Genomic DNA, 27,011 nt, shown 5'->3' with positions numbered 1-27,011 from the left:
AAAGACGCATTCGCACCACTAGATGGATTAAAACATTTTTTTGTGTAGTAGTTCTTGAAATATGAAAAATCTTATAGATAACACGATTTTGTGGAAGTATGCGAATAAAACCGTTCAATGTTGATTGCAAAAAGTTATGGATAGCGTTCCAGTTCGAAACATCGTCCACCATGCGCTCTCCTTGGCTTATTTATTGGCAGTCATCACGACAAACCTGTCGCTCATTCATCAGCTGATAGGCACCTACTATACAGGTGACATACAAGCACGCTAGGCGACGATGCATATATGCATCCCACCCCCACTGCACTGCTGGCTGCAGTGAATGCAGATTTCAACGATCGAGTAGGAACATCGCGCACTCAGTCAGACTCAGTCGCACCGATATGGCAGTGTAGTATCTCGACCGAGTTCTACTAGAGACAGTAGACAGCTAGCTATGTAGGTATATGGGTACGGATGCAACCTAGCTTTATACGCGACGCTGCCGTAGAACGATATCGACGACGAGTATGAGCTAATGTGTACACTATAAGCATAGAGGTAAGAATGGAACGAACATCGGCAGCAGACGAAAAAAAAACTGTTCAAAGTGGCCACTCAAATTAGTCGCTAAACGTTGCTCGTCGCGAACAGTACTCCACCGAAGCAGAGTGTCATCAGCAGCGGGTGTCTACGACCGCCAATCGAACGCAACGGTGATCTTCGGTGTCGTGGTGATAAATAGTTTCTGTGGAATCTTTCGAATCAACCAAACCGGCGTCGGTCTATAGTAGTCAGTGTCGGGCTGGTGTATCGAATGTAAAGATTGAAGAGCGTGCAGAGTAAATTGATTCCACAATTTTGGAGCACTCTCGGTACAGTGTCAGTGGTGCAAGAATTGGCGTGGATAGCTGAATCGTTCAAAGGCGCTTATCAGAAATCGTGATAACGTTCTGTGACAATTGATAAAGAGATTATTTGTGTTACTTCGAAAGCGGGGCATATCGTAGTAAAGGTGTGTGTTTAAGTTAATATTTATTTACAGTCACTTATCAGTTTGGATGTGTTAATCAATCATTTGCCCTTAATCTACTTTGTAGTACTTAACAGTTTCATCGTACTTTTGAGCTCTTGAGTGGTTACTTGTTATAGTTGTCGGTGTTGGGCGGAGTTCTATTTTCACACGGTTACTATTTTCACTATCGATGAGTGTTTGAAATGTGCGCCTTGCTAAGTTGTTTGTACCTACCAGCATTGACTCAAATGGCTGTGTCGGTATTTACACTCGTTTCGAATCGTTATCTCGTCCAACCACCACTGTTTACTTTTGTCACTGTGTCGTGGATATTGTTTTGTTTTTTTATCGGCGGGGGGAAACAGGGTCCGTTACGACGGCATGTGATAATTTTATTGTTTGTGTTTCAGAATCGAGCTTTTCCAAAGTATTCATTTGGCTTGTTTCTGCTTTATTTTATTCCATCTAATTGGAGGCTGATGTCCGAGCATGTAAACTCACAAAGCAAAGAATTTTGATACCTGCATCAATAAGTTTCGGTTTACACTGAATTGCAGGTAGTAACACCCGGAGTTTCTGGATCTATAAAAATTGTCAATGACGAATTTCGCGTCAACTCGAACAAATGTTGGCAGCACCCTCTCAGATTTTAATTAAACTTTCTGTACATGAGAACTTTGTCACAAAAGCCACTTTGCATACTTTGTTTTTCCAAAAATGATCTAGATTGTCTTTTGAAAAGGGTCAAACTTTTTTTACCATTTTTTTTTAAATGGTTGTAGTCTAATAATGACGAATCATATAAAAAATGTTGTAGGGGTGATTTTCACAAAATTAATCACATCACATTGAAAAAATTCTTCATCGACTGCTACACTGAAAAAAAAATCAATTTTAAAAATTTAAAGTCGATTTACAAAAAAACCCAATATTTGATTTGGATGAAATTCAAATTCAACAATTCAAGTTGGGCACTTTTAAGGAAAAAAAGTTATTTGAAAAAAAACTTTTCCTTGTCCGAACTAAGTTTTTTTCTTAGTGTATTTTTATCGAAAACTAAACCAATGAAGGTCATAATCATCTCAGAATTCAATGTTCCAACTGCTAGTTGCCTGATACATGCAAAAAGTATCAGTAACGAATTTGGTATAGCATCTCGAACTGTACTGGAACGAGACCGAAGGGATTCGTTTAACGGAGATCTGGTACTAGAACACTTAGCACACGACCATACAACATGTTTAATATCGCGATAACCACCACCACGAGCGCAGAGACCGCTCTTCACGACCCCAATACGCCGGAGATAGGCATTCTACGTATAATGATTGTAAATGACCCGAGATATCACCCGAATGAAGTCTTGACCATCAGCCATTCTCTTGGACCAAGGTTTGTTGATACCTTTGGGATTCCTGAACTTCCATCGCTCCACGAAATTTGCCAATTTTCTAGCGTCCTCTGAGCAGAAATATTTAAAAACTCGTAGAAGCTACGCGATCTTCAATAATTCAACCATCTCATTATCATTCTAATCCAATTGTCCGCCTTCTCATTACCAGGAATGGATTGCTGCGAAAGAACTCAAACTAAGGTAATCTGCTATGATTTTTCAAATAGGAACTCAAAAACTCCCATGTATTCCCCAGGAAATACAAAGAGTGCTTTCCATGCTCCATCAAACGGAGAACTTCCCGTAACTGTAACGATGTGGGCATGGTCGTTGTAGGTAAATATAAAACCATCAGTTTTGTGGAGAGAATGTTGGCAGCACAGCCTCTTGTATGATTGCACTCACCACTACTGTCATAATATTTAGCATAAAAGTGAAGCATAGCTGTCATCATATGACGAACGTTCCGTGTATTTCAACGATGAATCGAATACACAACGTAGGCCCTAGCCACCAGACAAAACATTGTTTCTCTGATGATGCGTCCGTTAAGCCATCGACGGACTGCTGCCAATAATCGCGTTTTCAGCTTTCATCAAGTTTTTCATTTGCATTTGTAACATTGCGTACATTGGGAAAAAATCGGGCGATCCGACGTTCAAAAGTCCCTTTCGCGTACAATTCTAAGCATTAATTCGCGTTGGCTATTCGTTTCGTCTGATCTTTAATCGTAGTGCAAATGCATTGTGAAAAACCTTGGGGAAAACTGTAGGACCTGAAATATAGTGACGCTTGGGGTTTTTGATATCCCATGTGGAAATTCCTGCTAGTTTCTCAGATTACCGTCACCAGGACCAATTTATTTCGGTTTTGTAACGACATCCTTCAAGGAACACTCTCAGGCCTTTACGAGGAAGCTTAGGAGAGAAAACTGATTTTCCTCTTTCGGAAATTTATAGGCACATGAGAAGATGTTCCCACAATCAGACAGGATGGTCAGACTCTCGCTCATTAGTGTACAAGGAAATGAAGAAATTAGTCGTTGTCGGTGGCGTAGCGCTCTTTTGCATTTCTTATCGGAGCGTTCTTTAGAAGAATGCTTCATTTTGTCCCCACATAATTTTTATGCGGAATATGTCGAGAGATCATGCGGAGTCTCTCCACAGTAGGAAAAAACTTTTCATGATTCTCTCTGCATTTTCCACAGCGTGCCTTATTTCTACAATAAGTCGCTGTAGGCCCAATTGTTTGCAACGACGGCAGTTCATGCCTTGCGGCACAAAAAGGCGAACAGGTAGACTAGCCCCGTTCAAAAGGTGAAAGTTTAAAAGAGCAGATTCGGCGGCGGGTTCGAAATGAGGCTGATGGAAAATAAGTTGTTTTCATATACACCTCTCCTGCTTTTTCCTGAACGGAATTGCTTGTGAACCAGAATTTTCACTGGCCGAAGCAAAAGGTTCTTGAAGGAGCGAAACTCATACTTCGCAAATAAGGTCCCTGTTGGAGACTGCGCCATCAATCCCTACTTCCCAGGCGGATACATAGACAAAATACTTCTTCGTACACGGCCAATTGGTGTCTCGTATATATCGATGATGTTAAATCGTTATGTTATCATTGCCATCATTCACGTTTGTTATGAATATATACCGAATTCGTTACTGATACTTTTTGCATGTTTCAGGCCTGGATGCCCGGTTGGGAAATTGGATTTTGAGATGACTATGACTTTCATTGGTTTAGTATTCGATAAAAATCCACCGAGAAAAAAACTCAGTTTGGACAAGGAAAAGTTTTTATCAAATAACTTTTTTTCCTTAAAAGTGCCCTACTTGAATTTTTGACGGTAGGTAGGGAACATAATTACCTATCTTGGAACAAAATTTCATGCAAATCAAAGATGGTTTTTTTGTAAATTGACTTTAAATTTTTAAAATCGATTTTTTGCAGTGTAGGAGTCAATGAGGATTTTTTTAATATTTTTATTAAAAGATTTGAGTAATTTTGTGAAAATCACTCCTACAAGATTTTTTGGAAGGAATTGTCATTTTTAGACTACAGCCATTTGAAAAAATGGTAAAAAAAAGTTTGACCCTTTTCAAAAGACAGTCTAGATCATTTTTGGAAAAACAAAGTATGCAAAGTCGCTGTTTGTGACAAAGTTCTCATGTACAGAAAGCTCATTGAAATCTGGGAGGATGCTGCCAACTTTGAATACGATTTGGCGCAAAATTCGTCCAATGCAGAGTGTCATTTTCCCAAAATTGTTCGGAGAAGTTTGTGAAGTGCATATAGTTTCAAAATTTAGGCGAAACCATTTTAGAATTCTTGTTAAAATAAAAAAAAAAATCTTTTTTTGAATGAATGTTTTTACCTTTCTGCCGTTTGGGTAACCTCAAATTAATCCATCTAGGAATGAGATGATTGTAGAAGCTGCTGCCCAGGAACTTATAAAATACAATTCCAGGAAATTTTCCTCAATATAAGTCAATATAAGTAGAATTTTCCTCAATATATATTATAATATCTTATTAGAAAAAAATCAATTAGGCCGCAACGTTTCTTATGCACACCTTAAGCGCACTGAAAACTTTAACCACGTTTTTCTCTAAACCCTTTTTTTGAGCAGGCCGGAAATGTTACTCAAACAAATGGTTTTCGATGTTTCTGAAATTGTCACAGTATATTTAAATCTACTTTCTCGTACGCTTAACGACTTTCGTAGGATTTTATTTTTTCATTGCGTAATTTTTTTTGTAATATTCAATTTTGTGTTGATTTTCAAAACATTTTCAGCCTTTTCCTATTGAAAAGTGTGCCATTTCGCGAAAAATCAATATATCGAAAAAACTACGTATGTCGCTTGGCTATTGAACTAAATCTAACCACTATTTCACAGAAATGTGTAGTTCGTGGGAATCGAATCTTGATACACAACCATGCACTACTGGGCCTCATGCAAAACTGACTCAGAAGTCGCTTCATTAAAATTTTAATAACTTCTTTTAGTAAAACCGGATTTACTAGCAGTCTTCGACAAACTTGTAGACAATTAAATTATTTTTCTTATTTTCACTTTTAGTGATAATACGATGCATACAGTGCTACCTAGCGCCGAAAATGCGAGCTAGTGGGTTTTCTCCATGTAAAGTGTCGAAAAAGTCCATACAAATTTTAGGCACGTTGGTCCGGTAGCTAGACTTGTCTGATTTGTCTCAAATTTGGTGCAAGTACTCCTGGTGATACTACACATCGACTCAGGGGTGGGCCGATTGGTTTTCAAAAATTCACTATTTTTCTGGACAGTCTAATGTATAACAAATCAAAATTTGGTGGTTTAAAAAATCCGAAATATCGGTGTTATCTTTGTGGTCACTTCCTAGCAGCACTTTCCGTTTTGTGGGTGCAATAGTGTTAACAAATTTTCTCAGATGCATACTGAATTATAGATTTTTTCCTTATACTTTTTCATCGTTAATAATACTTCTAAAATATCGAAAACGGATGATTCAATATATTCGCAGGAACGATAGTATTTTAAATAGAAATAATGTTGGTATATGAGATAAAGGTTATATAAACCATAGTTTTTACAACACCAGTTAGGTCTTACATTTTTCAATTACGCTCATAAGATCCAAAAACGAGGTATTGAGAAAAAACGCTCATTTAGCTGCGTTTGGTCAGCGATGTGAGTAGTTCGAGTTTCCATCGAAACTGCTAGCACGGTGTCCCTAAAACCGTTATTAACTAAAAAAATGACCATAAATTTGGCATACGGCATTCGAAAGATACAGTATCCAAGCATCTTCTCAGTGAATTTCAAAATGATCCATCGAGGGATTCGAGAGATATGGCGATTTGAAGTTTTATGATTCGTTTCATAAGTCTACCAGCAAATACCCACGGGTTTGGTCCAATCTCTATAAACAAAAAAAAATATTTGTCTACTTATTTGGTACATGACATTCGAAAGATATAGTAATCAAGTATATCCCTTGCAAGTTTGAAAATATTTCATTGACGGAATCGAAAGTTATAACGGTATGGATGTGGTATGCGGTCATAGATGGGTTTTCTACCAGAATTCAAGTGTGAATCCATGTTTGTCCATTGACTATTTAGATCGTTTATACGTGTCGCGGTTTTTAAAGGAAACCCTTGCGACTTAATTACATAAATATTATGTACAAATGGTGTTATTTATATGGCGCACTGAAAAAAATATGGAAATAGGGTTGTCTGCCAAACGTTAAATATAATGTGTAAATTAAAAAAAAAATAGAGGAAAGTTGGAATGTTTACTTCAAAAGGCCATATCTCAATGGTATGTTGACTGATTCTAATTATTTTTTCATTATTGAACAGGTAGACGTTTCATCGTTAATTTTCATCAAGAAGAATATAAAATAGAGTTGTCTACATACATAAATAGACAATATAATTGATCTCAACTATATGTATTACAATTATTTAGTGATTATTTTTGTATTAAAAATAGCGGCCTATCAATTTTTATATACTAGTTGATTGCAATTGCTGTTTATTATAAATTATGGATATATGACATGTTAAAACTAACACAGTCGTGATTCGCTGGTCGTTCAATTTTTAACAGGAGCCGTTTTTAGTTGGACCTCCGCTAGTTGGTCCATTGTCGACATCTGAATGTCAAATTCTCATGTTAAATTCAATTCTACAATAAAACTGACAATAGTGACAATAGATGAACTTGTACTAATAACATCCCCTTTGATCCCCCTACTAATAACATCCCCCAGTTTTAACATCTGTGAACCCAACCAGCGAATCACGATTGTACAAAATTTCCAACAAAAACCGTATCATAACATAAATTGATCTGAATCAGCAAATACCTTCATATTTTTGAATATATGTATTGAATTTATGATTTTATTTTTCCATGATTTGTAGTTTGCGTTCGTTGCATTCAACTAATGTATAGAAATTGATAGGTCGTTGTTTTTAATATAAAGATATTTACTAAATAGTGATAATACATATAGTTGAGGATAATTAAGTTGTCTATTGTTTGAAGTAGCCAACTCTATTTTATATTCTTCTTGATGAAAATTAACGATGAAACGTCTACCTGTTCAATAATGAAAAAATCATTAGAATCAGTCAACATACCATTGAGATATGGTCTTTTGAAGTAAACATTCCAACTTTCATCTATTTTTTTTAAATTACACATTATATTTAACGTTTGGTAGACAACCCTATCTTCATATTTTTTCAATGCACCATATTAATAACACCATTTGTACATTATATTTATGTAATAAAATGGTAAGGGTTTCCTTTAAAAATCGCGACACGCATAAACGATCTAAATAGTCAATGGACAAACATGGATTCTCACTTGAATTCTGGTAGAAAACCCATCTAAGACCGCATACCACATCCAAACCGTTATAACTTTCGATTCCGTCAATGAAATATTTCCAAACTTGCAGGGGATATACTTGATTACTATATCTTCTGCATGCCATGTACTAAATAAGTAGACAAATATTTTTGTGTTCATAGAGATTGGACCAAACCCGTGGGTGTTTGCTGGTAGCCTTATGAAACGTATCATAAAACTTCAAATCGCCATATCTCCCGAATCCCTCGATGGATCATTTTGAAATTCACTGAGAAGATGCTTGGATACTGTATCTGTCGAATGCCGTATGCCAAATTTATGGTCATTTTTTTAGTTAATAACGGTTTTAGGAACACCGTGGCTAGTCATGCGAATATCAATGTACGAGACTCTGCACTAAAATTTTGTGTTCATAGTGCTTATAGATCAAATATCAAAAATCGTTTTATCATCACTCTAGATATTTACCTAAAATTTGCACGATGTTTGAAAAATTTATCCAAATTTTACAGATTTCCTTGAAGATAGTAGGGCTTCTCAAAAGCTTGTGGGATATACAGGGTGCGCCATCGGGATGCGTCCTATTTCAACATTGAACAACTCTGCCATTTTCCATCCGATTTTGACAGATTAACGCAATTCTGAAAGGTCATTTAGTGTCATTTTAGCTATGAGTCGATTTACACCAAAAAACGCGCTGGAATCGTAGCGCTTTACATTGAAAACGATCGTTCAATAGTGAAAACTGTGCGTGCTTATCGTAAAAAAATACAATCTGTAATTTTGTGAAGAATTTCTTTGGGTACGAGTATGTAGCAACTCCCCAGATTCGTATTCGGCACATTTGCTCACCTATTTGCCACACCGCAGCCGCTCCGATCAAGCTCTTGCAGAGCAAATTCTTAGGATGCGTTGTCTCAAAAATGATGATTTGAAATGGCCTCCTCGTTCTCCGGATTTAACGGTACTCGACTTTTTTCTGCGGGGTTAATTTTTTTTGTAAATCGTTTATTTGGCACTGCTCAAGGCGTTTGCTTCACGGAGCCGTGGGTCTTTTATATATTTACATGATGTAAACTATAAAAATAATAAACAACGCTAAGATTGATCCCGTACGCGCGACTTGCAATTGCGCGCGGAGATCCGTTTTCGTGTCGGGGAAATATTTGCATCCACGTCAGCTATATCATGGGGGTCATTTGTATCTCTGTCGCCTTTGCACATGTCCGGGTCATACCCGGGGTTACTGCCTTGATGTTTGCGATCAGGTGTTGTTCCTAACTTTTTTCCCTTTCGGGTCACGAGCGTGAACCCTCCGTCATTGCTAGTAGCTCCCTCATTGATGGTATTAGCTGTTGAGTATTTGACACTGCTTTCGCAGTTGTCATTATTGCTTGAACAGCAGCCACAAATTTGGCAACCGTTTGTGGCTTAGGGAATGATATTGGAGACTGAGTGTTGGTATTTCTTTCTGTAGATGAGCTTTTCTTAACGGTTTTTGGGCAGGGGTGTCCGTAATGTGTCGTTTGTTCACAGAACTGGCACGTGTTTGTTTGTCTTTGATATGTATATAGAGTTCGCTGTATAATGGTATCATCCCTTTCTGTTGTGTACTGCAGGGTAAGGTAGGAGGGAATGGGATGGTCTACCCGCATTCTCACCACAAAAACACCATTTGAAATACCTGGAAAGTAGTTCCTCCACGTATCCTCCGTAATGGATTCCACTTCTCCGAAATACGACATGAATCTCCTAATGGCCACTTTGCAAGTACGTGGTGCCAAATCATGTAATTTAACTTCCACGTTTCCGTTATCCATATACACAGGGATCTTGATTTTTGCGGTGTCACAATCCAGAACGTGCTTCAAGTTGTTTTGTGAAATGAATCTTTTCGCCTGGGCGAATTTGTTGAACGTTATCAGCACCGCGTGTCTGACGTGCTCCAACTGGATGAAACTGACGCACAGTGGCGGATTTCCCTAAAAACCTGACCAAAAGTCGAACATGGTTTTGATTGATCTGCAAAGGTACAAACTACGGTTTTTTGGGGCGCAGATTACGATGTCAGATTTTCGAAATTCAAAATGGCGGATACAAAATGGCCGACATTTTTATATAAATATAATTAAATTTTCACGAATGAATGGTTTTAATGGTTCCACTGTATACCAATAACGTTTATAATGTATTGAATTTCAAATGGTGTATATGATATAATTTGTTGATTTGCACGCAATAATAGTTTTGGGTATCTAGATTATGTAGCTTTTATGAGAATTGATGTTATTAGTCATTTCAAACTATGTATTTTGAAATATTATACACCATAGTTATAAAACTGTTCAACTCTCTGTACGATTATTATTCAATTGCTGTCCCATGAACATATTTCTCAAAGAACGAAAAATAGTATTTTTAAATTATAGAAAATAAGCCGATTCTGCTACGAAATGCATGGATTGAAAATTGACAACAGGTTTGCATGCAAATTGTAGTAACTAAAAATGAATATGACAAAAATTCGAAAACAAGTGAAATTGACTAAGATTCATAGCTTTATTTAAATTATTAGACTGAGGATTTGTCCAAAGTCCATTATTACGATGAAGCGTCTATTTAAATGCATACGTTATATTTGGTTAGAACATGCTTGTACTGCTTCCTGGTATAGTTTTGAACAACTTGCTGACATACTACTACTGACAACCTTCTCACACACGGCTCACAGAAAGGAGGCTTGCTTTTCCGCGAATTGACAGTTTTCGGTGACGTCAGAGAAATCGTTGAGATAAACAAACGGATTTCTCGAAAGTTGTTAATTGACAATATTTGAGCTCTTACGGTGGAAAAAATAGTGTGCAATGGATTTTTGACGTAAATTACGCTATAATTACACTAGACACAGTGGATAATCAGTGCATCTATGTGATTATTGGCGTAAATCGGGAATTTGGATGCATGCCATAGAAAACATATCTCACCGTAATTTTCTGATCATAGCTAAGGTTTTGGACATCCGCATAGCTTCCTTGTGATTTACCAGGTGCCGATCATTCGTTAGCAGCAAGGGACCATTCATAAATTACGTAACGCAAAAATTGCCCAAAATTGACTTCCCCCTCCCCCCATGTAACAAATTGTCACAAACTTCTCTATCCCCCCCCCCCCTAGAGTGACAGAAAAAAATGACCCCCATCGGCCCACTCCTGAGTCAATTCCTAGTCCCACCAGGAGTGTCTGCTCCAAATTTGAGCCAAATCGAACAAGTCTAGCTACCGGACCAACGTGCTTGAAGTTTGTATGGGATTTTTCGACAATTTACATGGAGAAAACCCTCTTGCTCACATTTTCGCCGCTAGGTGGCACTGTATACATCAGATTATCACTAAAAGTGAAACTTAAGAAGATAATTTTATTATCTACAACATTGTTGAAGACTGCAAAGCGATCCGACTCCAATAGGAAAAGTTATTAAACTTTTAACGAAGTGATGTCTGAGTCAGTTTTGCATGGGGCCTAGCAGTGCATGGTAGTGTATCAGTACTAGGTTCTAACAAACTAAACATTTTTATGGAATAATGGTTAGATTTAGCTGAATAATATGTTCGGAAGAATTGTAGTACATAATACGAGTTATGTTTTGGTTAGAAAATTGTAGTTCCAGATCTGACCGCATAGATGGCGCCAACACTAACTTTTCAACGAAGAGAGATAGAAATTAGGTGTCTTCTACAAAGTTGTAGAACAAGAATATTGCAGTAATTCTTCCAAACATCTCGATATTCCATCTCTCTCCGTTGAAAAGTTAGTGTTGGCGCCATCTATGCGGTCACAGATTGAACTAAAATTTTCTAACCAAAACATAACTCGTAGTATGTACTGCAATTCTTCCGAACATACTATTCAGCTAAATCTAACCATTAATCCACAAAAATGTTTAGTTTGTTAGAACCTAGTACTCATACACTATCATGTACTGCTAGGCCCCATGCAAAACTGACTCAAACATCACTTCGTTAAAAGTTTAATAACTTTTCCTATTGGAGTCGGATCGCTTTGCAGTCTTCAACAAAGTTGTAGATAATAAAATTATCTTCTTAAGTTTCACTTTTGGTGATAATCTGATGTATACAGTGCCACCTAGCGGCGAAAATGTGAGCAAGAGTGTTTTCTCCATGTAAATTGTCGAAAAATCCCATACAAACTTCAAGCACGTTGGTCCGGTAGCTAGACTTGTCCGATTTGCTTCAAATTTGGAGCAAGTACTCCTGGTGGGACTAGGAATCGACTCAGGGGTGGGCCGATTGAGTTTTCAAAAATTCATTATTTTTCTGGGCAGTCTGCCCCCCCCCCCCTATTACGTATTACGTATTACGTATTACGTATTACGTATTACGTATTACGTATTACGTATTACGTATTACGTATTACGTAGTTTACTCCCCCTCCCCCATATGTCACAACATGTCACAACTTGCGTATTCCCTCCCCCCTAAACGCGTTACGTAATTTATGAATGGTCCCCAAACAATATATGAATTTCATGTAATTGTTTTCGCCGACGATTTCTATGACGCGCTCTCGTCAAATGTTTACACTCTAACGAGCTAGCCTAGTATATATAAGCCGTGCTTCTCACAAACAAATTCGCCAAGCTGGAGTGTACGCCAAAGTGAGATTTTTAACCAAATCACGGCCGGAGATCCCATTATTCTTTTGCACTACTCTACTGATTTTTGCTCGAAAAATCCAGTCATATATTCCACCTCTAGATTTGTTTTGCTTTGCATGATCAGACGTCATAGTTTCCCGGTAACGTTTAACCATGATATTCGTAATCGATTTCTGAAATTTGGGACCTTTGGCGTTTATTTCTTTTGACCTTGTTGGTTTTCAATATGAACGAACAAAATTATTTAAGTTTCTTGCATTCCACCTTTTTTTTATTCATTTCATTTATTTGTTAGGCACAAATGCGTTAGCTTGGCGGTGCCAAATTCTTTTGTTTTTACATTTTGGATATCTTAAAACTAGGAGGTTACAATGTTGAAATATTTTTTTTTACGAAAGAAAAGAAAGTTTACAGCTATCTTAAGACTAGAAATAAGATTCAATATATAAGAGAGGGCCAAAAGATTTTTTTATGAAAAATTTTAAAACAAGAGATTCAGTTTGATATACAAGAGGGGGAGTAATAGTATTTTACGAAATATTTTATAGTTATCTTAAAACTAACAATATAGTTTAGTACACAAAAGGGGGAACAAATATTTATGAGAAATTTCACAGATATCTTAAAACTAGGGATACAAAGCGTTCCCTCTTTTGATTACTTTTGAAAATGGTTATGAATATCGATGAGCCATTGCGTTTCTACTGTTAAATAGTGATCCGGCAATACTCTCACGATCGGCTGTGTGGAGTTGAAATTGCTTCTGTTTAGAAAACAGGATACTCTCGGTAGCCGGCTACCCAGAGTTTAAAAAGAACCAAAAACTAAAGAAGATCATCTTTTTCGAGCGATCGTGTTCTCGAAAACTAACTAAACTACTACGTAATAAACTATGCTTTACAGGTCGCATTACTTGCTTGGAGCGAATCCTAGACCCTATTTCCTTCTAAACCACCAACTCCGCGACACCTATGGAAGAGACTGATGAACGTTCAGTGTAAGATTCTTCATTTTATTCAAACGGTCGCCGGGTAAAATAAGCACCGACACGATAAAATTTGTTGCGTGATTGAATATTATTAAAAAATATAAGCAGTGCTCCTCATAGCCGGGTATCTGAAGTTCAAGTTGCATATTTTGCTAATCGTATTAATACAACAAATGATAAATTTCCCAAATTCTCGGCAGCCGGCTGCCTAGAGTAATTATTACATGATAACGCTATTGGCACACGTACTAACAACTCTCCCCTTCCCGTGATACATGTGGAGATGCAGAGGATTCCTCGGTCTCTAGTAGCAACATGTATCGGACTAACATTCCTTCCTTTCCCAGAAGATCTGCATTCGGACGTGGCCGGCGTCGGTACTGATCAACATGCAGGGATCAGCATGTTGTTCCAATGAACATTTTGCAACCTAATTTGGTTCTGGTCAATAACGGAGTAGCAACTGCGGGCGATCTCTTATGCTTATGCTTTGCTTTTGAAAATGTTTATGAATATCGATGAAATTTTCACTACTAAATACACAATTCTTCCTGTTCAAAATGCAGTATTGTGCGACACGCTATGACAACCAGAGGTGCAGCAGTAATTAACAGTACGAGTCTAAATTTTAAACTGAAAATCTTATAACCTGTCTGCGTCTCCACTTAATCAAATATTACGTAAAAACGGGCAAATTCGGGAAAGAGTTCTATAGATTTCTAAATAGAGAATCGTTCAAGGAACACAAATTGCCTTGAAACATACACACCAAAAAATAATGAAATTTAAACGACATGTAAATCAATACGAATGTAAACATACAACGATTGAATCAAAAATTTGATTGAAAATTACGTTAAAATCAATTGAGGCACCAAACAGCATGCAATTTTACACTTTCATTCGTGTAATATTACATGCCATTCATTTTACAGCAGTACTCGAGTAAAAATACATTGAAGTGCATTGGTTTTTCGTTTAAAGAAACTGTAATTTTCAATCCACGTGTAAAATTATAGTAAAATTTGTTGAAGAAAGCACGACAAGTCGTGTGTATTTGTGGTGGAACTTAATTTTACATTTTTATTAATGCTCCAAATATGTGCATGAAAATAAACTTAAAATTACAAAATATTTTTTTCTGTGTAGTGGACATACGTGGACAAAAAAGCATTTCAATAATTCAGCAAAAATGTGTGCTGAAACCGTTTACTACAAAATCGTGAAAGTTATTGACATTTTTTATAAACAAACAAAATAATATCTTTTGACATCAATACATATAAATAAAGCATATTCCTTCAGCATTCCATTATTCCATATTAGAAACCGGTAGTTTTATCAAAATCCAGCTACATTTGAATAATGCTGATATTTCGAGCGCTCGATAAAAAATATGAGCGATGGTTTAAACTGTTTGGATATGCCATCACCTCAAATATGGAAATTTTTGAGCGTTTCACTTAAAATAGCATGCGGCAGCACCATCTGAAGGACAATATATGTACTAGAACCCAAAGTACTAGCATGCAATTTTCGACTTTTGGCCATGTTTTTAGGCAAATCCGCCACTGTGTGACGTCTGAAAACCGAAGCTGCATTTTCTCCTTCAGCAAATGTTCCACATCACCAATACTCGGTCTTATGCGGAAAGACCAGAAATCAATGGTCACCGTGTTAGTCTGAAGAATCACATTTTGTTGTCGCGACTCAGTCATCTTGATATAATGATAGTAACGGTTCCCTTTGTTCTTCAGACAAAGCACACAAGAAAAAAGCAACTGCTTGCGCTGGCTTGGGTAGCAGCAGAGAGCACACTGGTATTGTGACTGATGCCTTTGGTGTTTGAGAATAGACTGAGTGGGTTACTTGAAAAACCCCTCTCTCAAACCTAATAACCTTGACGAACTCAAAGTTAATATACGAGCTGAAATTGCTGCAATTAAGCCCAAAATGCTGTCCAAATTTCACGCAAAAGCGCTGCTTTTTGTGTATCAAATCATTGAATCGTTGTATTCTAAGCCTGGTTTATAATAAATCTCGTAAAATAACCTGTTTACTTGTGAAAATCGGCTGAAAAAAGGGTGGAGTTGCTCAATGTTGAAAAAGGATACACCCAGCTGGAGCACCCTGTACATATTGTACCCCCATACCAATTTGACCCCATTCTACTCTAAAATTTTGGCAAAGTATTGGAACAAGCATGTATAGTGTATATTCTTCTACCTAACGAATTAAAATTAATATAACAACAACATATTTAAAATCAGATCGACGCGCTACTTGAAATCATAAATCGCTGAGTTGATATGAGAAACAAGACGATCAATTACTGAACAACTGCAATTTTAGCAACTTTTTTTTCTTACTTATATGTAATTGAATAAATTCCTAACTTTATGTTCTGTTCTATATTACTATAATTACATGGCCCGACAGGGGTCGTTTTTTCTTTGGTTTTTATGACATCCCCCGTTAAATACTTGAATCTATTTGCGTCAAATAACTTTTAATGCCACAAAGTTGGTAACGCTCATTGAGACATTATTACTACTGTCCATCACTAGATGCCATCATCTTAACCCTCCGGAAGTCGCGCAAATGGCTCACTGAACGAGCAGCCGCAGCTCTGCTCTAAGACGATTTCGATAGATTTTCAGAGCAGCGGAACTGCCGGAAGGTTAATCATAAGGGCCGCAATGGTCTTTACGAACACCACCTTTCTGGTGTTGCTTTCAAAACCTGCCGATGCAATTCTCTACTTTTCACCCACAACAGTAGATCACACAGATGTTTCGAACTGTATAAAAGAGGATGTGATTTACTTCTCTGCTAGTATCGTACTACCTTACCTAGCTGTGCAGGTGAGAGTAAGAAAGTAGGGCACTTATTGACAGTGTGTCGATTTGAGTATTCTTTCGAATGCAGCACGGAAGCTTCCGGGTAGTGAAAAGGCTCAATTCCATGGAGGCGGAAATGGTAACCCAGTTGATGGAACCCATTGAAAAGGATGAATCTGTAATGGTATTGCTTGATATTGATATTATTTTTCTAAATAATATTAAATATTAAATTTTGTGTTATCAATATTAATTTGGAAACGGGCTGTGATGGAGTAAATAGTGCAATCTTTTCTTGTCCTAAGATTTGTTGAGTGTCATTTGTTTAATTATTTTTTCTGATGACGGGCAGAAAATATTCAGATAATTTTATTATTTGATTTTTGTTACCTGCGGGAGGATAATAAGCGCTACCGTGTATCATACGCCGCAGAAAATATTGGTCTCGATCTCTGCCCCTACTAAATAACAGTGTAAAATAGCGTTTATCGTGCATAAATTCTAGTGGCTCCACAATTAAGTCTCATGCACAAATGCTAGTGGTACCAAGAATAAAGTTTTTTTTTGTCAGGAGAATCAAGTTTGTTTACTTATATAAGAAAATTTTGTATCCAAACCAAAGAATAATAAGTATAACATCATATTGAAAAAGTTTTTATTTTTAGTTATTTTATTTTTTCAATTATGTAAGTTATTAATTTACATAGATTCTGAGCTTGCAAATCGATCGGCTTATCAAATAGTATTAACACTTTTCCCACCGTGTCAGTTTCACTTACACGAACAACTATGCTTCGGAAACAGTATGTAAACTATTTTCAACTCGCTATAGCTCAACCAATTTTTACAATTGTGGAACTTACGGATTTTTTGGACTTTCTACACTACTGCACAGTGGTCCAGAATGCAAATTTAGCAGGAATTTTGAGATTTTACTAAAACTAAACAACTTAGCCTTATTAAGTCTTTGGAGAAGTTTTCGTAGTTTATGGGCCCCCTCTTTTTGTTAAAACAACAGTTAGGGTGGTTCTAATTTCACCAAGATCAAAAAATTAACCTTTTTAATCATTCTAGCTAGAGCCAAACGACCTTCAGCGAAGTTGTAGAACGACAAAATTTGGAAAAGTTTGCTGAAGACATATAAGGTCTATCTGTCATACTTTTTATTTTACAACAAATTTAAATTCGGAGCTTAGGGTGTTTCTTAGAAATACAGTTTTATTCAAATGACTTTTGCTATATTCATTCAAAACTAAAGTAGTCTTCAGACAACTTTAAGATTGTTTCAAGGCGAATAATTTGTTTCATGGCACCATATATCTAACCATTTCCGTTGAAAAGTTATGAGCACTTTTTCGCCAAAAATTGATTTTTTTTGGAATAACAATATCACTCATTTGGGACAAACAAAAGATAATTCTTTTTGAACTATAAATAAGTTCATGATTAGAGTTATAATTGAGAAAAAAATGGCGAACACAATATTTTTAAAAATTTCAGAAAATTAATTTAAAAAAATCTATTTTTGATATATTATGTGCTTATATCTTCTGAACAATAAAAGCTAGAGTTTTGATGTATTAGAAGAAAATGATCGTCTTCAAAAACTCTGAAAAACATCTGAAGGATAGTGTCGTACCGCTCTGAGGAAAAAAAAATGAAAACTGACAAAGTTATATTAAAAATTTGCAATGGCAAATTGTTTTGAACGTAACACTCGGTGAGAATCGTGTAGACTAACAATCAACCCAAGCAACCAGAAGTTCGGGTAATACTTAAAAAGTACACTTTAAAGTTCACATAAAGTTCTTAGCGAACTTTCAAGCTGCTTAAGCTTTAATGGAACTTCAAAGCTGCTTAATACACAGTCCACGCACTTGTATCGCTTACCTCATGAAAATAAATCTGCTAATATAAGTAAAAATTGTTCTGAAATATGTTGGTATAAGTTTAAGGCTCCCAAATCATAGATATATAGAATTTTTTTAAAAGAATTTTATGACGCTCGTCAATAAAAACCAGTAATACATTTAAGATTCGTTTTTTATAATTATCTATAATAATTATTCCCGTACCACACCGGTATATTCGTAATACAATTAATTTGGAGTGATCTTAAATTCCATTTTATGGTTCACATATTGTACAAAGATTTCATCTTTGGACGCAGATTTTTTGAGTGAATGGATGGCCGGATAAAAGGGGAGCAAAAATTGACCATTTTTGCGTTGTCCCCTAACGCAAAAATCATGTTTTTTTCAATTTTTCACGAAAACAATGCACGATATCTATGAAATATTTTCAGAAAAAAGTGTGCTATTTGTATATAACAAACTTTGAAATCGTTCTTTCATAGGGGTGCATTGAAGCGTTGTCCCCTAACGTTTCCGTTACAGTACGGTAAATCATTCTGCAGAGATACTTTGGGAGCCTACAGAACAGGATATAGACATAAAAGATATAAGCAACCTATTTCAGAAATAGCGCAGCCATGCAGTGGTATGAGTGGCCTAAGGGGTGGAAAGAGAGGGGGGGGGGGGTTATGCCATTAAGGGGAAGACCTACCTTATAATATTGCAAAATTATCGAGTTTTTATTACATCTATCAATGGATAAACTATCTAAGGATAAATCAACAATTTCAGAACAGAGTTCAAAGATATGGAATGGAACGCAATATGCCAAACAAGTATGAGAGCGCACGGAAGAACTTGGCCATAGGGAATAACACTCACTTGTCCTTCTTAAATATTCTTTCAATTGACGGTATAACACTGTTCAACACACGATCGGGGAGCAGAACGAAAAAAAAAAATGTCAAAAGTTTTTGGTCCGAGGAAACCCCTGGTGAATTTTTTTTTGAAAAAAATGGGAACCGGGCTTCGCAATTTAAAACCAAAGTTTGTATGGAGAACTGGGGGTGTTCAAGAGCCAAGATATCAATGAAAATGGTCATCTTAAATTTTCGCATAAAGTCTTACATAAAATATTTATTACATCGAAAAAGTAATCTATGCAAGTTTTTAGCGCAATCGGACATCATTAAGGGGGTGCGGCGTTTGAATATTGTTTTCATAATATAAGAAAAAATCCAAAGGGGGGAGCACATGAAATGTTGAAAATCGAATTTTTTTTTTGTCGAAATATGTCTAAAAATAGCATGAAACATCAGCATCTAGTCTCAAAACAAACGAAAACCGCTGAAAACAAATTATAAAATTTTTTTAGATCCAAGAACTTGGAAATTGTTGAAAAAATGATTCAAAAATCGAAAATTTTACTGTAATGCCCTTCGATTGAAAAAAATTCCCATCGAACTAGACTTGGTAGCAGCACAAATAAAAAGATGGCAGGGATTTGGGGTTCCAACTAAATCACCGTGAAGGAATATTTGAAAAAAAGGAACGGACTTGACACTTTAAAACCAAAGTTCTGTGAAATTTTTGAAAATTTGCATCTTTTAAGTGAAAATGGACATTTTTGATCGAATTTTTCCAGCGTACTGGGCTTAAGAGCAGAACAAAAAAAAAAGATGGCGGAGATTTACGGTTCCAACTAAATCACCGTGGAAAAATTTTGAAAAATATTGGAACGGGACTTCACAGTTTATTGACCACTTGGAACAAACCACGGTTTGTCTTTTCGGAATTGATTTTATTCTACATGAACCAAACATCGTAGTTTAACACAGCTTTTTGATATTTTATAGCACGTTAAAGTCAAAATTTTATCAATGATACGCCTTTCTCAGAATTCGCAAATAAAAGATACAATTTCACGAAATTCTCCAGTTTTCTATCATTTAGATAATTCAGTGACAAGCCGGCCAGCTGACCCATAAGACCGCAATTGTGTGCAGATTTTTAACAATTTTACTGGCTTATACCGAGTGATGTCTCGATAGTAAGCACAGAAGTTCTGTTTGCCGACGAAGAATATGAACCGAAACTGTCTTATCAAACAACAAAAACCGTACTTGATGTAAGGTATGTGTCTTTATGCACAAAAAAAATTTGTATCGTCCAAAATTTTCCCATTTGGAATCTGCATAATTTCAGGCGTTTGGGTCTTCAAACCATAAGACAGTTTCGGTTCATATTCTTCGTCGGCAAACAGAACTTCTGTGCTTACTATCGAGACATCACTCGGTATAAGCCAGTTGTTTAGTGTTCACGCAAGAAGTGTGACTTTTTGGATTTTAGTGTCTAACTAGTGCTAGTTTGGGTACTAGCTTAGATACATCGTCTAACCAGACACCCAGTTGGTGCTAGTTACTGACGAGGAGAATCCGAAACACTAACACAAAAACCGTACCTAATGACGTTGTTTGATCTGCCCTAATCAACAGTCAATCTTATTTTCAAGATTTTATAATGTCAAAAAACAAAGTCAGCGCATTAAAATTGCTTGAAAAAACTTATTTGGTCAACAAAATAAAAAATTGTTGAGTCACCCTAATAAACAGTTAATTTTATTTAATATATTTTCCGATGTCGATAATGTATTGAACTTACCAAAACTACTTGAAACCACCTTTTTCGAACCATTAGAAAGGGGCGATTGTGGTCTACACTCTACAATCTTTTCTATACCGGGCCACACTGTGGTATGCGGTGTGGCCTATTCTCAATCCATATTAATTTTATTTCTAAATATCATTTGTCAAATAAACATCAAGGTGAAACTAGAAATACATCTAGTTTGGTATTTCAAATCTTTGTTTTGAGTTATTTACATGTCTAGAGGTAATATACTTTGCTTTGTTTGAGCTTCAACAAACACTTTGGTCGCGTTAGGGGACAACACTTCATATGCGACCGTTTGTGTTCATTTTGGTGTTGTCCCCTAACGAAGCGTTTGCAACGGTCGTGAAAAAAATTTCATGAATGCACGAAAATCTAAGCATACAGTATTGTTCTGTGACTATCGATGATCAAATTCCTAGAACAAATGGATGCTCTAAAGTTTGAGATAGAGCAGGTTTTTTGATAAATACAAGTGTAGGTTGGAAAATCAATATTTTGCTCTGTTGTCCCCCAAACGCGACATTTTCACCTCTCAGAATGAAATGACAACCTGAAAAATATCGAACCCATAACATTAACGTTGTGTTAGGACTTTTAAAGTATTCAATAAGTGTTTTGAGCGTGCATCGTAGGATTTTTCAAACGACAAGCTGTTAACAGTTGCATAATGCGTGCAAACGTTGTCCCCTAACGCTGGAATGTGTCTTAAGCCTCTATTAGAACACAAAACGTATTGCAAAATTACTTAAAACGGGAAGCTTTTGCTCCTTAGCGAGTTATTTAAGGTGGAAGTTACCCCAAAAATATAGCAAGTTTCCAAGAAGGTGGGAAAATGTCTAAAAAAGTTATAATGAAAAAACTAACTTTAATGTTTCTTCCATACAATATATTCCATAACTTGCAAACTGTTAACGCTAGATATATGGTGCCTTCAGCAATTTCTTTTGTAGTTATATTTTCTACAACTTTGCCGAACACACAAAGGCTCTATCTTAATTAGTCCAGAAAATAAATTTCGTATATCACTTATAGGTGAATTAATCACTAAATGATATCCTCCTGTAGATGTGCAATTATGAGGGCAACAACTTCTCCGAACAAACTATACTTCTAAAGTTAACGGTTTAGACGCTATTAATTTTGAACACGAAAACGACGTTTTAAAACACTGTGCAATCGTGCAATATACACTAAATAAGTAAATATTACGAAAACTTTCGTTCATCAAGCGGCTATTTCTTCATACCACAATAAAATAGATTTTGCCGGTTTTTGAATCGTGATAAAAAAACGGTGTTGTCAAACATCGATCCCAAAAGATTAAATGGAAACAATATGAGGGTAATAAATACGAAAACTTTTCTAAGATGACCGAAATGAATACGTGCGATCAACGAAATCGTTCGTAATACACACAATCGTCTATGAAAATAAACGAAACATTTCGTTTCATTCACGAAAAATAATGTCGTTTTCTCATTCGTTATCGAGCACTCAGTCGAGATAGAAGTCTTTTGTCATCGGTCCGTACACTCTATAGCGACAAATAGTGTTAATCCGCGTTCAAGGTTATTTGCACACTCTACGCCTAGTTGAGGTTTCAGTATTTTTTCCCTTCTTTTGTGTTTCTGTTTCTGAGTACCGTTAGCCGGTCAGTGAAGTGAAGCAGTGTTCTTCTAGTAAGCCGTCTGGATATCGTTATCTACACAAGCTAAGTATTAGTTTTCGTTTCCCCTTCTTGGTTGTCTTAATAACGTGCACTGGGCAATAGACGTCGAAACAAAATCGGCTCCCCGGCTCAAGGTATATCCGAGCTCGGCCACCGGGCCATTTGTGATCTTCTTTCGGACCAAAGAAAAAAAGTGTTTGAATCTGTTGCATATTTCTCGGGTTCTGACGGATCGGTATTCGGCCGTGACAGAAATATCGAAAATTCGCCCTGATAAGCTTCGGGTGGTGGTTAACAGTTCTACTCAGGCAAACGATATTGCTGGCTACGAGCCCTTTACGAAGGAGTACCGGGTTTATATTCCAGCTAGCAGGGTTGAAGTCAGTGGGGTCGTTTCCGATTCGAGTCTGAATTGCGAGGACCTGCTAAAATATGGGACTGGCTGTTTCAAAGACCCCATGCTTAAGTCAGTGAAGATACTGGAAAGCAAACGTTTGCATTCAGCATCAGTCGCAGCTGACGGCAAGAAAATATACGTCAACTCAGACTCTTATCGGGTGACCTTCGCCGGCTCTGCCCTGCCCAATTACCTCCTCTTTGACAAGGTTCGTCTACCTGTTCGCCTCTTTGTGCCGCGGGTCATGAACTGTACTAATTGCAAACAATTGGGACACACAGCCTCCCATTGTAGCAATAAAGCCCGCTGTAGGAAATGCGGTGGGAATCATGCGGATGATTCCTGTGGTAGAGATGTCGTGTCTCTACTGTGGGGGAAACCCACATGATCTCCCTTCATGTCCCGCGTACAAACAGCGCGAGGAAAATCTTAAGCGTTCCCTTCAGGGACGCTCTATGCGATCTTTTGCAGAAATGCTTAAGATAGCTACGCCACCTGTCTCTACAAACATCTTTACCAACTTGTCTACTGACGAAGGCGACTGTGATGAACCCCAGGAGGGAACATCTTCTGCTGTGCCTAGAAGTAGTAGAAAAAGGAAGAACATTTCCTCTTCCAAGCTTCGTCGTAAAGGCCAGAAGGTGTCTCTTCATGGTCCCCCTAAAATAACTACTCAAGGAAGTACTGGTGCAAAACCGAAGCAAGTCGCTCCCGGTCTCAGTAACCTGAGCTCAGAAAAGGAGTTCCCAGCACTTCCAGGAACATCAAAAACCCCATGTGTTCCCATATCTCAGCCAGAGAACGTAAACAGCGCTGGCTTAATAAATTTCTCTAATATGTGGACCGTATTTCTACAGCGTTAAACATTTCTGACCCCCTTAAAAGTATCTTGATAAGCTTTCTCCCCGCAGTAAAAACCTTTTTGATGCAGTTCACTGCGAAATAGCCCCTCCTTTCAGCGATTGTATCCTTCGATGGCTAATTCATCGAACGAGGTCAAGGATTTAATCACTGTTCTACAGTGGAATTGCAGAAGCATTATCCCGAAAATCGATTCGTTTAAAATCTTACTAAATAATTTGAAATGCGATGCATTTGCCCTATGCGAAACATGGCTCACTTCAGAAATAACCCTACACTTCCACGATTTTAATATTATTCGCTTGGATCGAGAAGACTCTTACGGAGGAGTACTTTTGGGGATCAAAAAGTGCTATTCTTTCAATCGGATCGACCTCCCCTCGACACCAGGCATTGAAGTTGTCGCTTGCCAAACCAGAATAAAACGCAAAGACCTTTGTATTGCTTCCACCTACATCCCCCCTAGAGCCTTAGTTAGCCACCGACGGCTTTGCGATATTGCGGAACTCCTCCCCGCACCGAGGCTAGTTTTAGGTGACTTCAACTCCCACGGCACGGCATGGGGTTGCCTTCATGACGACAATCGATCTACCCTACTCTATGAGCTTTGCGACAACTTCAATATGACTATTTTGAATACGGGTGAAATGACACGGATTCATGCCCCTCCAGCGCGTCCGAGCGCCTTAGACCTGTCCCTCTGCTCGACATCGCTGCGGTTAGATTGCATGTGGAAGGTAGTCTCTGATCCCCACGGCAGCGACCATCTGCCAATCGTAATTAATATTGCTAACGGTTCAGGGCCACCGAATACAATCAATGTTTCGTATGACCTCACACGAAATATTGATTGGAAGAGCTACGCGTCCGCGATATCCGACAAAATCGAGTGCACTCAAGAGCTTCCTCCGGAGGAAGAGTACGGGTTCCTGGCTGGCTTGACTCTCGATACCGCGATTCAAGCTCAGACTAAACGCGTACCAGACGCGAATTCACGCGGGCGTCCTCCCAATCCATGGTGGGACAAAGAGTGCTCAGACGTGTACGCGGAGAAGGCCGCTGCGTATAAGACCTTCCGGGACGACGGGCTGCCAGCTAGCTACCGACAGTACGCGATGGCGGAAACGCGCATGAAGAGTTTGATAAAAGCCAAAAAACGTAGCTACTGGCGCCGGGTCGTCGACGGACTAACGAGAGAAACATCGATGAGCACTCTTTGGAGTACGGCCCGGCGCTTACGAAACCGAAAAAGTACTAATGAGAGCGTGGAATATTCAAACCGTTGGATATTCAATTTTGCCAAGAAGGTTTGTCCGGATTCCGCCCTGGCACAGAAGATCTACCGCGCCGCGTCCCCTCACGATAACGCGAACGATTCACTGTTTTCGATAGTGGAGTTTTCACTTGCTCTCTTATCATGTAACAATAAAGCCCCAGGGCCAGACAGAATCAAATTTAACTTGTTAAAGAATCTGCCAGACTCTGCCAAGAGACGCTTGTTGAATTTATTTAATAAGTTTCTTGAGGGTAATGTTGTCCCTCATGACTGGAGGCAAGTGAAGGTCATCGCCATTCAAAAACCAGGAAAACCAGCCTCCGACCACAACTCGTATCGACCGATTGCGATGTTGTCCTGTATCCGAAAGTTATTCGAGAAAATGATCCTGTTTCACCTCGACAATTGGGTTGAAGCAACTGGCTTACTGTCAGATACACAATTTGGTTTCCGCAAAGGCAAAGGGACGAACGATTGTCTTGCGTTGCTCTCAACAGAAATTCAAATGGCTTATGCTAGCAAAGAGCAGATGGCATCAGATTTCCTAGATATAAAGGGGGCTTTTGATTCAGTTTCTATCAAAATTCTTTCTGAGAAGCTGCACCAGCATGGTCTTTCACCGACTCTAAACAACTTTTTGCTAAACTTGCTGTCTGAAAAACATATGCATTTTTCGCATGGTGATTTATCGACATCACGAATTAGCTACATGGGTCTTCCCCAGGGCTCATGTCTAAGCCCCCTTCTATATAACTTTTACGTGAATGACATTGACGAACGTCTTGTCAATTCCTGCACGCTAAGGCAGCTTGCAGATGACGGTGTGGTCTCTATTACAGGTTCCAAAGCCGTCGATTTGCAAGGATCATTGCAAGATACCTTGGACAATTTGTCTGCTTGGGCCCTCCAGCTAGGGGTATCGAGTTCTCCACGGAGAAAACTGAGCTAGTCGTATTTTCAAGGAAGCGTGAACCAGCGCAACTACAGCTTTAATTAATGGGTCAAACTATTGCTCAGGTTTCAACTTTCAAATATCTCGGGGTCTGGTTCGACTCTAAAGGAACCTGGGGATGTCACATTAGATATCTGAAACAGAAGTGCCAACTTTCTCCGTACAATAACCGGAACATGGTGGGGTGCCCACCCAGGAGACCTGATCAGGCTGTACCAAACAACAATATTGTCGGTGATGGAGTACGGGAGTTTCTGTTTCCGCTCCGCTGCGAACATACATTTCATCAAACTAGAGCGAATCCAATATTGTTGTTTGCGTATTGCTTTGGGTTGTATGCACTCGACACATACGATGAGTTTAGAAGTGCTGGCGGGCGTCCTTCCGCTGAAAAATCGATTTTGGGAACTCTCCTATCGATTGCTCATCCGATGCGATATCTTGAACCCGTTAGTAATTGCAAATTTCGAAAGGCTTATCGAGCTCAATTCTCAAACCCGATTTATGTCCTTGTACTTCGATTACATGGCACAAAATATCAATCCTTCTTCATACTATCCCAACCGTGTCAATCTCTTTCATGCTTCTGATTCAACTGTAATCTTCGACACATCCATGAAAGACGAGATTCGTGGAATCCCGGATCACATACGTCCGCAAGTGATCCCAAGCATCTTTCATAGTAAATTTCGAGAAGTCGACTGGAACAAGATGTTTTACACCGACGGGTCAAGCTTCGACGGCTCCACTGGCTTCGGTATATTCAATCAAAACCTCACCGCCTCATTCAAACTCAATGATCCTGCTTCAGTTTACGTCGCAGAGCTTGCTGCTATTCAGTATACCCTTGGGATTATTGATACTTTGCCCACCGATCATTACTTTATTGTTTCGGATAGCCTCAGCTCAATCGAGGCTCTCCGTTCAATGAAACCTAGAAAGCACATTCCATATTTTCTGGGGAAAATGTGGGAGCGCCTGCGTGCTTTGTCTATAAGATCGTACAAGATTACCTTAGTTTGGGTTCCCTCGCATTGCTCCATTC

General features: G+C 38.0%; 1 protein-coding gene across 1 annotated transcript in view; it reads left to right on the top strand.

Moving 5' to 3' along the window:
• The first annotated feature begins 406 nt into the window (after positions 1–406).
• The window catches only part of LOC131681284 (guanine nucleotide-binding protein subunit gamma-e), a 147,241-nt gene continuing 120,636 nt past the window's right edge, over positions 407–27,011 (top strand). Inside the window, exon 1 of the mRNA XM_058962008.1 lies at positions 407–997. The gene's annotated coding sequence lies outside the window, so the exon portion shown is untranslated. The remainder of the gene's footprint in view (positions 998–27,011) is intronic.

Source organism: Topomyia yanbarensis, chromosome 2 (genome assembly GCF_030247195.1).
Source record: "Topomyia yanbarensis strain Yona2022 chromosome 2, ASM3024719v1, whole genome shotgun sequence".
Classification (NCBI taxonomy): Eukaryota; Metazoa; Arthropoda; class Insecta; order Diptera; family Culicidae; genus Topomyia; species Topomyia yanbarensis.
This window is presented reverse-complemented; position numbering and strand designations above follow the sequence as displayed.